The sequence below is a fragment of the Rhea americana genome, unplaced genomic scaffold (assembly GCF_003343005.1).
Source record: "Rhea americana isolate MKP2758 unplaced genomic scaffold, rheAme1 scaffold_93, whole genome shotgun sequence".
Taxonomy (NCBI): domain Eukaryota; kingdom Metazoa; phylum Chordata; class Aves; order Rheiformes; family Rheidae; genus Rhea; species Rhea americana.
Genome location: NW_028187122.1, coordinates 1329941 through 1342914, shown reverse-complemented (window position 1 = coordinate 1342914; position 12974 = coordinate 1329941).

The window sequence follows — 12974 nt, the reverse complement described above, 5'->3', positions numbered from 1 at the left end:
TTATTTTTCACGACACTTTGGTGAAATAGGTTAGCTGTTTCCAAGAATAAAAATAGGTGGGCAATATTATTTTCAGCATGCTAAATATAATCTCATAACTTTTTTATTCAGAGAGTTCTATTGAAACAGGGATTTGAAATTTAAATGACTTCTTCTTATGTCAGAAATGAGCTTTCTGCCTTCTCACTAAAAACTGTTCACATTTGGCCAACCCTTAAGTCATAGGGGGGAAAAAACAGGTGTGCATATATTCAGTAGTGTGGTAGAGCTTGGCAGCTGAATTATACACTGAGTGTATTTCAAATGAGGGCTTCAGGGGCTGACCAGGGCTTTCCCCACAACTGCTCTTCCAGTTTGCTGGCTAAAGTATCAAATCTGAGATTATGTGAAATGTTCCTCTTTTACTTGCCGATATGATGCTCAGGCTTCATAGAACAAAAAGCAGCCTCACTCAGTTGTGAGGAAAACAAGAGAAAAATTTGACTGTATGGTACTAGAAATGTGCTACAAGACAAGGACATATTGGCAAGATGATCAGGAGAAAGGAGACTGGACAAGGAGTGGTGGAGGCAATGATGATGATGATGCAGGGATGGGAAGGCAAGAGTTGAAAAGTATGTCACGGAAGATCTCACATTTGCAGGGATAAGCAAGAAAGAAGTACACACAACCAAAGACTTCCTCAACTCACTATTCCTTTGATATTAGCAAGTATTCTCAAACAGTGTTGGCTATTTGAGGTGATGGAGCTTCTAAGTTTTCTCAGGTTTCATTGTTGCTATTGTTGTTCAATAAAATCCCATAGATATTCAGTGAAAGCCTACATCTAGTACCCAGGGACTGCACAGACAACTGTCAAGGAAGGATATCGAGGCCTGGCTGAGACCTTGTGCTGGCCTACCTCTATGTTGCTTTGCTGCATGTTTGTGTATTTGCTTTCATGGAGGACATCAGCATTTGCCCAAAGGAACTAGAATAATGAGCATGATAATGACAATTCCAGTAAACAATATTTATCTGGCTTTCACCGAGATGACAGCTAAATTTTAAAAAAAGAGCAAAGGAAATTTAGGCCAGTTAAAAGACAGTACTGGTTTCTATACCTACTCTTTCTACAGCTAAATGCAAAAGGGGTGCAACAGATATAGGAGGCGCACAGGATCCAAGAGTTTCTAAATGAGTCTTTCCAATTACCCTACTACTGCCAAAAAAGGGAAAAATCAGTTGCACACTTTGGTTCGACAATTCTATGCAGTGCACTTTCCCAGCATCATTACAGAGCAGGCTGATCATGTCCCGTATTAACTCACTCCTCTAAGGAACCCTAGCAATGCAGTGCCTCATCAAACAAAACAAAAGACAGAGAAAAGTGAATAGGCTGAGCCACTTCCTTCAGACCTCTCTGTTCCCTACCAATGTCCTTGCAATGATGGCAGCTGGAACACTGCTAACTTGGAATAGACATAACACAGCAGAAAATCAAGAATGAATGCAGAGTAACCAGGTTTAGAATTCCTTCACTCCTGATTCCTCTCCCAACCTTTACCTACCTCATCTTAAACTTGCTTGCTATTTCTCAATCTAAACTTCCAGGTTATTGGATGTTTTCAAAATTATGAAGATCTATAGCAATAATAGCAGCCAAAAGTATCTTGTCATATAACTACCAAAACTCTAGTGTAGAACTACACTGCACTTTCTAAATGTAGCGTATAAAAGGTATACAAATGTTAATAATCCCATGGGATATCCAAGATACCATAATTTAAAGAATATTCACTTGAAAATTATGTGATTGAACTGCATAGTGCACTGGAGAGAGAATTGTTTGTCTTTATCATCTCTGCTTTGTGATTTCTATACTTTTCAATTTTATAAAAGTGTTTACACATGCCTCTAACCAAAAATCTTCTCAGTTGCATGAAGCACACCTACTTTAATATGGCAAAATACTTACTAAAAAAATTGTGACCATCAGCATTAGATCAGTATATATCTTCTATTGCCTATATTCCAGGCATAGCCCCTTAATAGTTTTCATTTAAGTTATGTTCATCCTTCTGTTTTCTGTCCCACAGAGCTCATAAAGGTTGAATACTCTAATGTTCAACACTTGACGTAAACACTTGCTGTGGCAGTCTCCTGGCACACCTACTGCCCTGTGTGCGCATATAGTAGGCTCGAACCCTGAATGTATAGATATCCAATTTGTTTTCTAGAAGCTTGTTACTTGGACATGATTCTGACAAACCAGAATGTCAGCCCAGGTTTTTTGGCAGTGTGCCTCCGTTCTCTGTTTCAGTAAGAGGCCTTCACTTTCCCAAGCTTCTTGTCCCACTGGTAGTTTTATAAAAAAGCTCAGCAGGTCCCTGGAAGTTCACAAAGCCTTCTTCATTCATAAACAAGCTGCTTGCGAGGCCCTGAACAGAACGGCTCTATCCATGACGTCTGATTGACCTTCAGGAACCGTACACATGACAGAAAAAATAATAATAATAAAAAAGGGGGCAGAAAGTTTAAGGAAATAGACAAATGAAGAACAAGGGGCCCATCAGTGTGTTAGTAATGTGGTGAATGTGAGAATTAAAGATATAAATATCATGATGGGCTGTATTTGCATTGCCATAGTCTAGTTAAAAGAAAGAACCCCAGAGCTAGGAACCGACACCACTTGCATCCCTAATGGCTTCTATATAAAAATTGTCATTTTCTTTGTATGATTAAAATAAAGACCATCGGCAAAGTAAACTCTCCCTTTCTACATGCTTCTTTTAGTGAATCTACTGCTCACAGAAGATGCCAGACTAACAAGTCTGGAGACAGAGGTCTTCTGTCTCAGAATAGGTACAACACAAGCCGTGGCAAGGAGAGGGTCTCTGCCACACACACAGTCCACTAAGTCCCCAGAGACCACCCCAAGAGGGAAAGGCACACTCGATACTTGGCTGTTTACTGACAGCAGCAGCCTGGGAGTCAGTGCCACTTGCCAGAAAAAGTTTCAGATGATCTGGAGTCTGATCACTTGCAATGATTCTGAGGTTAACAGTTCGTTTAGCACCATTTTCTACTGCATACGTACCGACACCTGCTTTTGAGAGTAAAAGGCATGTCATTTCTGTGCTCTCCTGCATGAGTTGTTCAAACAATTCCCATAGTTTGCTATTCGATTAGTCACCATTCCCTGTCCTCTCTTTGTTCATCTACTGCCAAGCCAATTACCCTCCATCCTACTTTGAGTCAGAGAAATGGATTACATGACCTTTCAAAATAATCCCAACTCTATTTTCTTCTTCCCAGCAAGCTCATTTGCTTTCTTATCTTCTTCACACTGGAATCTTTGTCCCTTCTTTTCCCTCCCAGTTGGTACTTTGCTTCTTTTCCAGTGCTGCCACTCACTCCAGAGGTACCTCAACAGGGTAGCAAGGAATTTCTTGGCTTTGAGTTGCTTGCAGCTGATCAACACATTCTCTTCTTCAGTAAATTCCACGCCCACACATTTCAGGCTGTACATTTTGAATGTCAGAGCTCATAACAACTCCTTTTTCCCCTGCACAATGCCTCCTGGCTCTCCTTGGCAACAGCTGATGACATTGCTGTGACCTTCACAGCGCAAAGTCTGTGATGGCAACTGCTACTGGAGAATAATAGCTCAAGTAGAGCTCAAGCTCTAGACTCTCCATCCTACTCCATCCCAAGCACTTGCTTTGTGATATTGGATAGAGTAGAAGGTATTGTGTTACCTTTTTTCTTCCACTTGATCTACCAATTTGTGACAGTGACAGAAACAATCCTACAGACTTTCATTTTATGTCAGATTCCAGTATTTTGAGTGACCTAATGAATTACAGGACTGGGAATGGAACAGAGTTCAGCCCTGGCTAAGGTAAATCACAAGCTAGTGTCATGTCCTAGTTGTAGGTGGCCTTATCTTAGATGAACTTCCGCACCAAAGGCAGTTCCCAGATGCTGAATGTCCAGTAGTTTGAAAAATCATCATCATTTTGGGTAGCATAGCTGATAGTTCTCCATCAAGATGCCTGCCAGTGAATTAGTCATGGAAACTGAATTAAACTTTATTACATGAGAAGGAGTCATTCCAGTCATGCTGGCAAGACTCTATAAGGGAAATGTTGGCATTTCCTATGCTCTAAGTGCTTTGTGGGTAAACCAAGGACTTTCGTCTTCAAAAATGTGAATCCAGGAAGTCTCAGCAATTCTAATCGTAAGAAAATTATCTTCCACGCCCTGAAGGACATATGCAAGGTCAGGTGGCAAGTCAGTGGAAGCAGTCAGAGAGGCACTGTTCTCTAACAGTCTCGCCTGCTCTCTATCACTCTGAGCATAATTAATTTCCCCAGAGGCATCGAGATAAACAAGCCATGGGTTGCTGCTGTTGGAGCTGATTTTAAGCCAACATGAAACTGGTCTAAGATGGGTAATATGTGCCCAAGTATGTTCTCCAGCACTAATGTCAACTGACACTGAACAGTCCTCCTTCGCGCTATTAGATTCACTTACCCTTGTTAACATGGTGGCCACACCAAACTGTTTATTGCAAACTGCTAACTCCTGAAACATGCCCAGGAACTGTGCAGGAGATTCCTAGGTAATGGAAACAAACTGTGCCAGGAACTCTTCCTACAGTTTAACAGTATAGACAACTGAGTTCCAGCACTGAGGAATGTCCCTGTCACTGCTTATTTTATTAGATGAAGTCTATGAGGACCTATTTTGGTGCTAGTTTTGTTGAACTGAGTCATTATTAGTAATAAAGAATGCATGGAAATTTTCCCACTGTATACATAGCTCCTGGGTACTTGAACTTGTTCCTTTTACTATTATAGAGATTTCTGGAAGATATCCTTTCCTCCTGATTCTCAAGAACGTAATCACTTTCAGTCTAGTCACAAGAAATGAGGTCTTTATCCCCATCCTCACTACGTCTTCAGCTCAAGACCTACCAGATTCATACAGGTCCTCATAAGTAGCTTCTCCCTACAGATACAGATACTTTATCAGCAGAAATGAAATTTCAATAAGCGTATTTTCCTTTAATCCATATGAACATCGATGGGATTTCTGAATTCAAGTTGAAAGTAGAAGTTAGAAAGGAAGCATGAAAATAGTCTTTTAATGAGGCAACAAAAAACCTATTTTGAGATCACTTCTGTGATTTTAAAAAATTATTTATAATAATTTTTATATTTTGTTCCAGTCTGCACTGGAACATGAAAAAATATTCGGAGGTGTTCAGGAAATGAAAGCCCTAAGCCAGCTGCATAAACAAAGAAAAGTGTTGGGTGCAGGGAAAAGGGCAGGGAATGAACTTGCAAAAGCCAGCAATAATGGATCATCAACTTCAGTAGGTATCAAGCAAGATTCACAAAGCGAAACAAATTCTTCTGCAAGTCCCTCTCTCTGAAGTGAATATCTAACAAGGTAGCACACTCCAATTGCCAGTTCACTCCCCTCTGCTTGCTGATCACATTTTGTTCTTCAGAGCTTGTAAAGCCTAGAATTCAGGCAGATCCCTACCAGGGGTCAGAGCTACATAATTTGCTCTGCAAATCCAGTTGCAACAATTATTGCTTTGATGATCAAGCAGGGAGCTCAAAGAAATCCCTCAGCTAGGCTGCTGACTTCTCTGATGTCAGCAGAAACATCTGGACATCACCTCCTTGGTTAACAGAAGGTGTCCAGATACCAGTTTTTCCCAAAAGGCTCAGCACCACACAGAATCCTTGCCAGTATGAATGCTTGCCAAAAAAAAAAAAAAAAAAAAAAAAACATTTTCCCACTGCATTTTTTCCTGTTCTTAGCATCCAATTACACCAAACTTCAGCTAAACCTGGTAATCCATCACTGTAGCCACATTTGGTGATAGTCTCATGTCTTTAATCACCCAGTAGAGATAATAATGCTTTGTTGTTCACAGCTATGAAACTAAACTGATTTGAAACTGAACCGATTTTCACTAATATGCCTCCAATGTCATGCAGAAAGGCAAATAAAGCCTGGTCTAATTGCCTGACTCCCCAGAGATGGCGACAGGTTTCCATCCAAATATAACCTAGAATCCCCAGAATTTATGATTTCTTTTCTGTGTATGAACAGATGACAATTGCAAGCTCCCTGATACACAGAGTCATCAGCTTGGATATCACAAGGTACAAAATCTTGCTAACAGACATCTAAATTTTTTGTGTGTGCCAAACACCAGAAGACATCACATATAAAGTCTGAAAAGCCATTTAAATTCTGGAACATCTTGACTGCACACAGAATAAGCTGGTAGGTATACAGTTACTCACATTTCGAACATCAATATTTTAACTCTTCCTTCCATTTACCATTTTACATGCTCAATTTTCTGCTGCTTTCGGTTGGAACACTTAAGGCTCTACCACTTACAGAGCTGCTTTTATACTTGACTGGAGACTGCTTTATAGTTTCCTAGCATTTTTGACCAAAATAAGAAGGATGTAAAAGTGGCTTAGAGTATAATGAAGGTGACTGTGTAATTGGCAACATTACAGGAAGGCAGAGATCACCTATACAGGCAGTGTACCAACAGTTATGAACTGGTGCATCACTTGAGAAGATTTGCAAATTCCTTCCAACCTTGCAGAAAGCCTTCAGAGGTTTTATAGAGTATTTATTCCACAATGGATTTCTCAATTACAGTTATCTATTACCTGCAGCCTCAGAGCCACTGAGCTTTTTAGTCCTGTCTCCATACCACAGGATTAAGAAATGCCCTGAAGCTCCACATGTAATTAAATAGAGCAAAAATTGTGCTTGAGTTTTGTCACAGAGATTTTTCCCCTTTGTGGTGATGCACTAAAATCCCTAAAGACTGGAAAGAAAGATTTTCTCTTCTTAAGGAAAGTGAATAAATGAAATGTTTAAGATCTCAGCATGTCTGGGCAAAATTAACCAGCACTCTGACGTGATCAGTTTGCCATTTGCGTATTTGTGGACCAGAACATGTACATTACTACATCCAAATCAGATCACAAAGAGAATAGAAGAATGCAACTATCTTAATGAGAATTTGAAAACTCTCATTAAGGCTAATACCTGCCTGCTTTTATGTACATCTTACATGACTGCATTTGCTAAGAACTTTAGTTTTACTGATAGTGAATGGCTACTGTTTTGCTTTTTAAACATTGTTTTTTGAGTTACCAAACATGTTTCAGATCTTCTTTATGACTCAGATCGCCTTTTGAAACACAGGCTTTAACCTTTACCTGTTGGAAGTATCTCAGCTGCTTGGGAACAAAGACCAGACTCACCTCTGAGATTTTTCCAGATGTTCAGCAGTAAGAACACTACGATATTTTAGCTGTTTCAATGCAACCTTCATAGCTCTCTGATGTTTTCTAGCAGGGGTTACACACACATCTGCTCTAATATTAACTTCCTATCTCTCCTTCTCTGCCCCTCTTCCTCTCCTGGACAATCAGAAAAAATACAAAGGTCATGAACCTAACTGCAAGCATCTCTTCCTGCTTCTTGTGTGGTTTTCACCCTGACCTTGATACTCTTTCTGTTTCCCCAGTGGCACCTCACACCACCCCCTTAAGCTTCCTTAAGAACAGGAACAGCAGAAGGAGGGAAAGAAAGTCTGACAATTAGAAACATACCTTGAGATTTCCTGCTTCTAATGCCTGTTGCAAAGGAGCTGCTGTTTCTCAGTTAACAGAGAGTAAAACAAGAGAAAATTAATGAGCTTGGCAAATTGAGGACAAATTGAACAAAATAGGGCCAAATTCATCCCTGATGTCTTTTCTATGAGGACAACAGAGGGATAAATCTGTCTTGCTATATTTAACTGTTTTTTAAGGACATAGTGAGGATGTTTTTTCCAAACCATTCAGTCATTTAGTGCATTAATATATTATAACTGAATATTGTTATTTCATTCACATAGACAATAGGACAGAGAGCAGGAACAGCATGATTAAAAGCGAATGGGCCAGGGAATGTGCCTCTGCCACTGAAAAACTGCATAACCTCACACAAGTCACTTCAGTTCTCTATGCCTTTGGATCTCCCTGGCCTAGATCGGCTACTTAATGCAAAATCTTCCAGGAAATACCATCTCTCAACTGTATTTAAGTAGTTGTTAGAGTTTTGTACTCACTGGTTGGACCTAAGTGAACAGCTGTTACAATGAAACACTTCATGTCAGCTCACCAGGGAACTAGCAGGTGGATACCTGCACAGTGTTCAGATGCAAAAAGTGCTGTCCTGCATTCAGTGACAGGAGGCACTGACAATATTATTACTTAGTAAATTTACTTGGCTTTAGGAGAGAAATGCTTTTGGCTTTGAATCATTACAAAGCTTAAATATGCATGTATCTGAGAAGTCCAAGAAGAGTTTTCAGTGAGTAAAAGTACTAACTTTCATTAATTCATATTTAAATTTAAAAGTCATTCTATCCAAGTAACATGTGAAAGAAAAGTCTTAGATCTCTTGTGGAACAGTGCAGACAAACACTTCTCAGTAACAAAATCAAATGAAGCAATGATTGCCATATTGTGGCCTAGGTGGAACATTTGTAAGTGGTGTGTACAGAACTGGCTATTCACATGATCTGGCACTCCTTCCTAGTTTCCTGCTGCTAAATTACATTAAGAGAATCTAAAAATACTTTCTTAATATCCCTGCCTCCTGCAGGGAATTATTGTGGTTGCCACAAAAACACTACTTGATTATGATGGGGCAGGAAAAGGACTTGGTACAGTGACGAACAAACCATCCATGCAACCACCTCTGCGGCCCCAGTCCAGCCTGCTGTCTCCACTCACCCAAATACGTAGCTCGTCTGTTTAAGTTACAAAAGGTGTAGGTAAGATGGACTGTGATGAGGGCTAGTACGTTTTTAATCTTCCCAGCTATGTCAGCATTGTGTTCACATTTGCCACAGTTGCACAGCTGTGATAATTGGGCTAATAGAAAGTAAGCCCTGAAGAGCATGAACTATTCTTTTAGCTTGCTTTTTCTGTAATAACTCAGTAATAAAAATAACTCAGAAATAACTCAGTAACTGTAATAATGCATAATAATAATACATCTCTGATGAAATACAGACATATTAAGAGATAAAAACATGAAGCCACAGTACCCAAAGAGTTTGATTACTACACGATTTTGATGCCAAAACAGAGGAAGGTGTGGCTATATCCCATTTCTGAATTTGCTGATGATGTATTTATGTGCAAGCTGCTGGAAGAACATTCACTGATAAATCTGAGTAAAAAATACCAAACGTCTGTTTGCATTCGGTTTTCTGACTTAAACGCACTTGTCAATTTGTCATTTTTTAACTGCATAAAGATAAATTAGCAACCTTAAATCCACAGATTCATATCACAAGTCAGACATTCCACTCAGTGATGTCTGTAGCAATCCCAAAACTCTGATTCAGCTACAACAGACTCTTAGAAATAGCCCATCTTAATACAGGTGTTCCATCTTTAAAGTGGATCAGATCTTCTTTGGATCCACTTTGAATAATTCTTAATTCAGAGCTTTAATTGTTAGAAATTGGTCAATGGGACCAGATCAATTTACATTTAATGAGGATTTTATTTAGTAAAATGTACTCTTCGTGGCTTGTAGGACGGTACATGTATCAGCATAAGAGTGTGTATATATACACAATTTCTTGCAACAAGATGACAAGAAATCCTAACACATGCAAGGATGTTTCTAAAGATTTTCTTCTGAAAACACAGAGCATGCTCACTTCGTGCTTCTTCCATTTATGAGCTTAAAATTGCAGCAACTACAGAAAAGGATAGTGCTTCTGTCAGTAACAATAGTACAGGATTATAAAGGATGAAAATGTGAGTTTTCAACCTCTGACCCATCTCTGCTCTCTTATCATTCATTGCCCCTGGTTTCTTACATCGATGACAGCTGGTAGAAGCTCCTGGGAGGTTCTGTACATCTCAAAACTGTGCACAGATTCTCCTTCCCTTTCAATACAAAATCAAATCTGAACAAGGTGAAGCAGGTTTGTTCTGCATACAGTCAGAACTGTCTTGCAACTTTTCTTTTCATGGTTCTTCTAGTTACTAAACAAAGACTGTTCTGCATATATTCCTCTGCATTCTGGGACTCACATGGTCAGATTTGAGCACGGTTTTCTTGCTCAGGATGTCTCTTTTTTTCCATGTCACTACCTTGCCTGATATAGCTGAGTAATAGGAGGGAAGTCAAAAGACTGGATTACTTTGCTCCAAGTGGGAAGAGGGCTGGTGCTGTCCCTAGGGACCTCATCGTTCTGGGGAGCAGCATTGTGTGGTGGAAATGAGAGGAATGCACTGCACAGTGCCTGGAAAATACTTGCATAGTTTATATGCTGGGGGTGAACTGGAGAACTCCAATGACATAATTTAAGATTTGTGATTTTGAAGGAGGCCTAAGAGATCTGGATGGCCAATTCTTATTTAAATCAACAAAAGCAGTATGTCTAAAGTCTCTAGATAACTTTAAAAGTCTCAGTCTTGGATGTGTTCTTTAGTTCAGCAGACACTCCCGAAACGCCAGGGCTGCACCATGGACTTTAGATTATACAACTGCTTAAGCTAAGGCTGAAGGGAGCCTAGAAAAGCATAACTGGTGCTTTCTGGACAGCTTTTCAAGGGTATTAATAGAAAGGCTTGACTACTCTATTGCTTTTTCCATTGTTCAAGTCACTCTGAAAGGAATACTTCCAGGACAAACATGCGAGGTTCCACAGTTATGTAACAAATTTATTTGGGCGATCTAGGATCAGAGTGACTCCACCAGCACTAACACCAGAAATCTCCCACACAGGCAAGATAGGCAAGGACAGTAGTTTTGTCAAATCTTGGAAAGAGAGAACAAAGTTCTGGCTGAAGCTAATTCAAAATCAGAGTAAATGACCTAAAATTTTAGTTTCCTCAAGATTGCAAACAGTAAGCCTGGCATACAGTTGAGCTCTCATCATCTCCATGAATGGTTCAGATTATATTGGTGAATTAGAGATTCCCAAACTGAGAGAAATTGGGTGCTAATGTCATGGTCTGTCATGACCTTCATCTTTTTTAAATTGTGACCCTAACAAGATGTGCAAAGTAAATACACGCATCTGGGCCATTAACTGTGTATGTTCAGGTACTTTAGTTTCATGGCTTGTCCTGTCCAGGTTTGAAAACATATCTGGACATCTCAGTGGGAGCTAGATTCCTTGATACCTTTCATGATGCAAGTCTACATCCTTGTTCTGTATGTCTGCCTTGTGAGTAAGTCTCTCTTTTCCAGTGCCTGGATTGATGTTCCTCAGCAAAGGAATAGTGACCTTGCTGGAAAAATGAAGTTTAGCAGCATTACATGGAAACCGATCAGAACTTCTTGACTCTCTTTGTTACAGAGACTGTAGCTCCTCCTCCTCCTCCTAATTCCTTCCAATCTGGAACTCCCTGAGCATGCCATGAGAATCTCCTGATACCCTAATCCCACTTCACTGGCACTTCTGTTTTTATCTAATGGAGAGAACTTTCCTTTCACGGATGTGGCTATGGAATGACCATGGACTCAGACGAGTGCACTTAGAGAGCACATTGTCGCTGTTCCTAAGGCCCCTTCTCAGCTCTGATGCTGCCTGGTTATAAGTTCACAAAGCAGTTTCATGGAGGTCAAATTTGCCTGTTTTTAAAATATGGCTGTTAATAATTATATACATTACAGGTAGGGACAACATATGGTGTAAGGCTTAACTTAATAACACTTTGTGAATGCTTTGAGGTCCTTGATCTGTAAGCATATTTGATGTTTCTAACTTGGTGCAGCTGGGATCTACCAGTCTGTGTCCGGATCCAACCTCAAGACAAACCAGCCAACTCAGTATTACGACATGCCTTTGCTGGCCTCCAGCAGGTTCCATGTCTGTTGTTCAGACCCCTCTGCACTGGCTCTGAGCATCCTCACTGTGGCTATATCCTCTGCAGTGGGAATCACAGGAAAGAGTTGCAGGAGGGATTGCACTGAGCCCATGCATGCTGAAGTCCTTCCCACACTGATGGAAAACAGTACGAAGGACTGCATGCTTGCTGTATCGCTACAGCAGAACAAAGGGAGTAGAGATGGATATTAGCCCGGTTTTGAAATTAATTTTAACCCCTTTCTTTTTCTGTTATCCTTCTTTACTCAAGCGCTGTTGTTTTCACTTGATATCTATCAGAAGAATAAGAACACTTAAAATCCTTTGCTAATAGACAATAAAATGTAAATTATGCACACTTGGAAACTTTCTAAACCAAAGGCATCTTTTGGACTGAATTAAAAAGCAAGGTATTCTCATCTAAGATGTAGCAACATGCAGCTATTGACTTCTCTATTAAGAACATATTGTCATAACGTCTGTGGAGCTGAAAGCCAGATGTGCTATACGGCTGCAATGCCTAATTTCTCAATTCTGTTTCACCAATGTACTGTGTAGCAGAATGCTGGAAACCTGGAATTAATCAACTAAGGGTCACTATTACTGTAAAAGAACTAGGAGCTTTATTGAAGACATCTATTCTAGCTGGGCATCTACCGAATGCTAATTTACATACACACATTCTTTTATCTGGATGTGGAAGGTCACACGCAAATCACTGTGGCTGAATTCTGAAGACCTAATCTGGCCTTCATTAGGATGAGGTCATTAGAAGGTACTGTGCCATTTAAAACTCTCAGTTTTCGAAAACGCGTGTGCGCACGCGTGAGTGTGTGTGTGTGAGAGAGAGAGAGAGAAACATACACTTATGTCAGTTAGATTGATTAATGTGATCTAATACTCTGATACATATCTATATTATTACAAACATACATAGAAATAAATATGTAACTTATAAATCTTACCTGACTATATATGTATTATTTAGCTTAGGTCTATGCAAAAGTATTCTCACTCACAGTGAAACCAATAAAGAAGGAAGAAAATACTT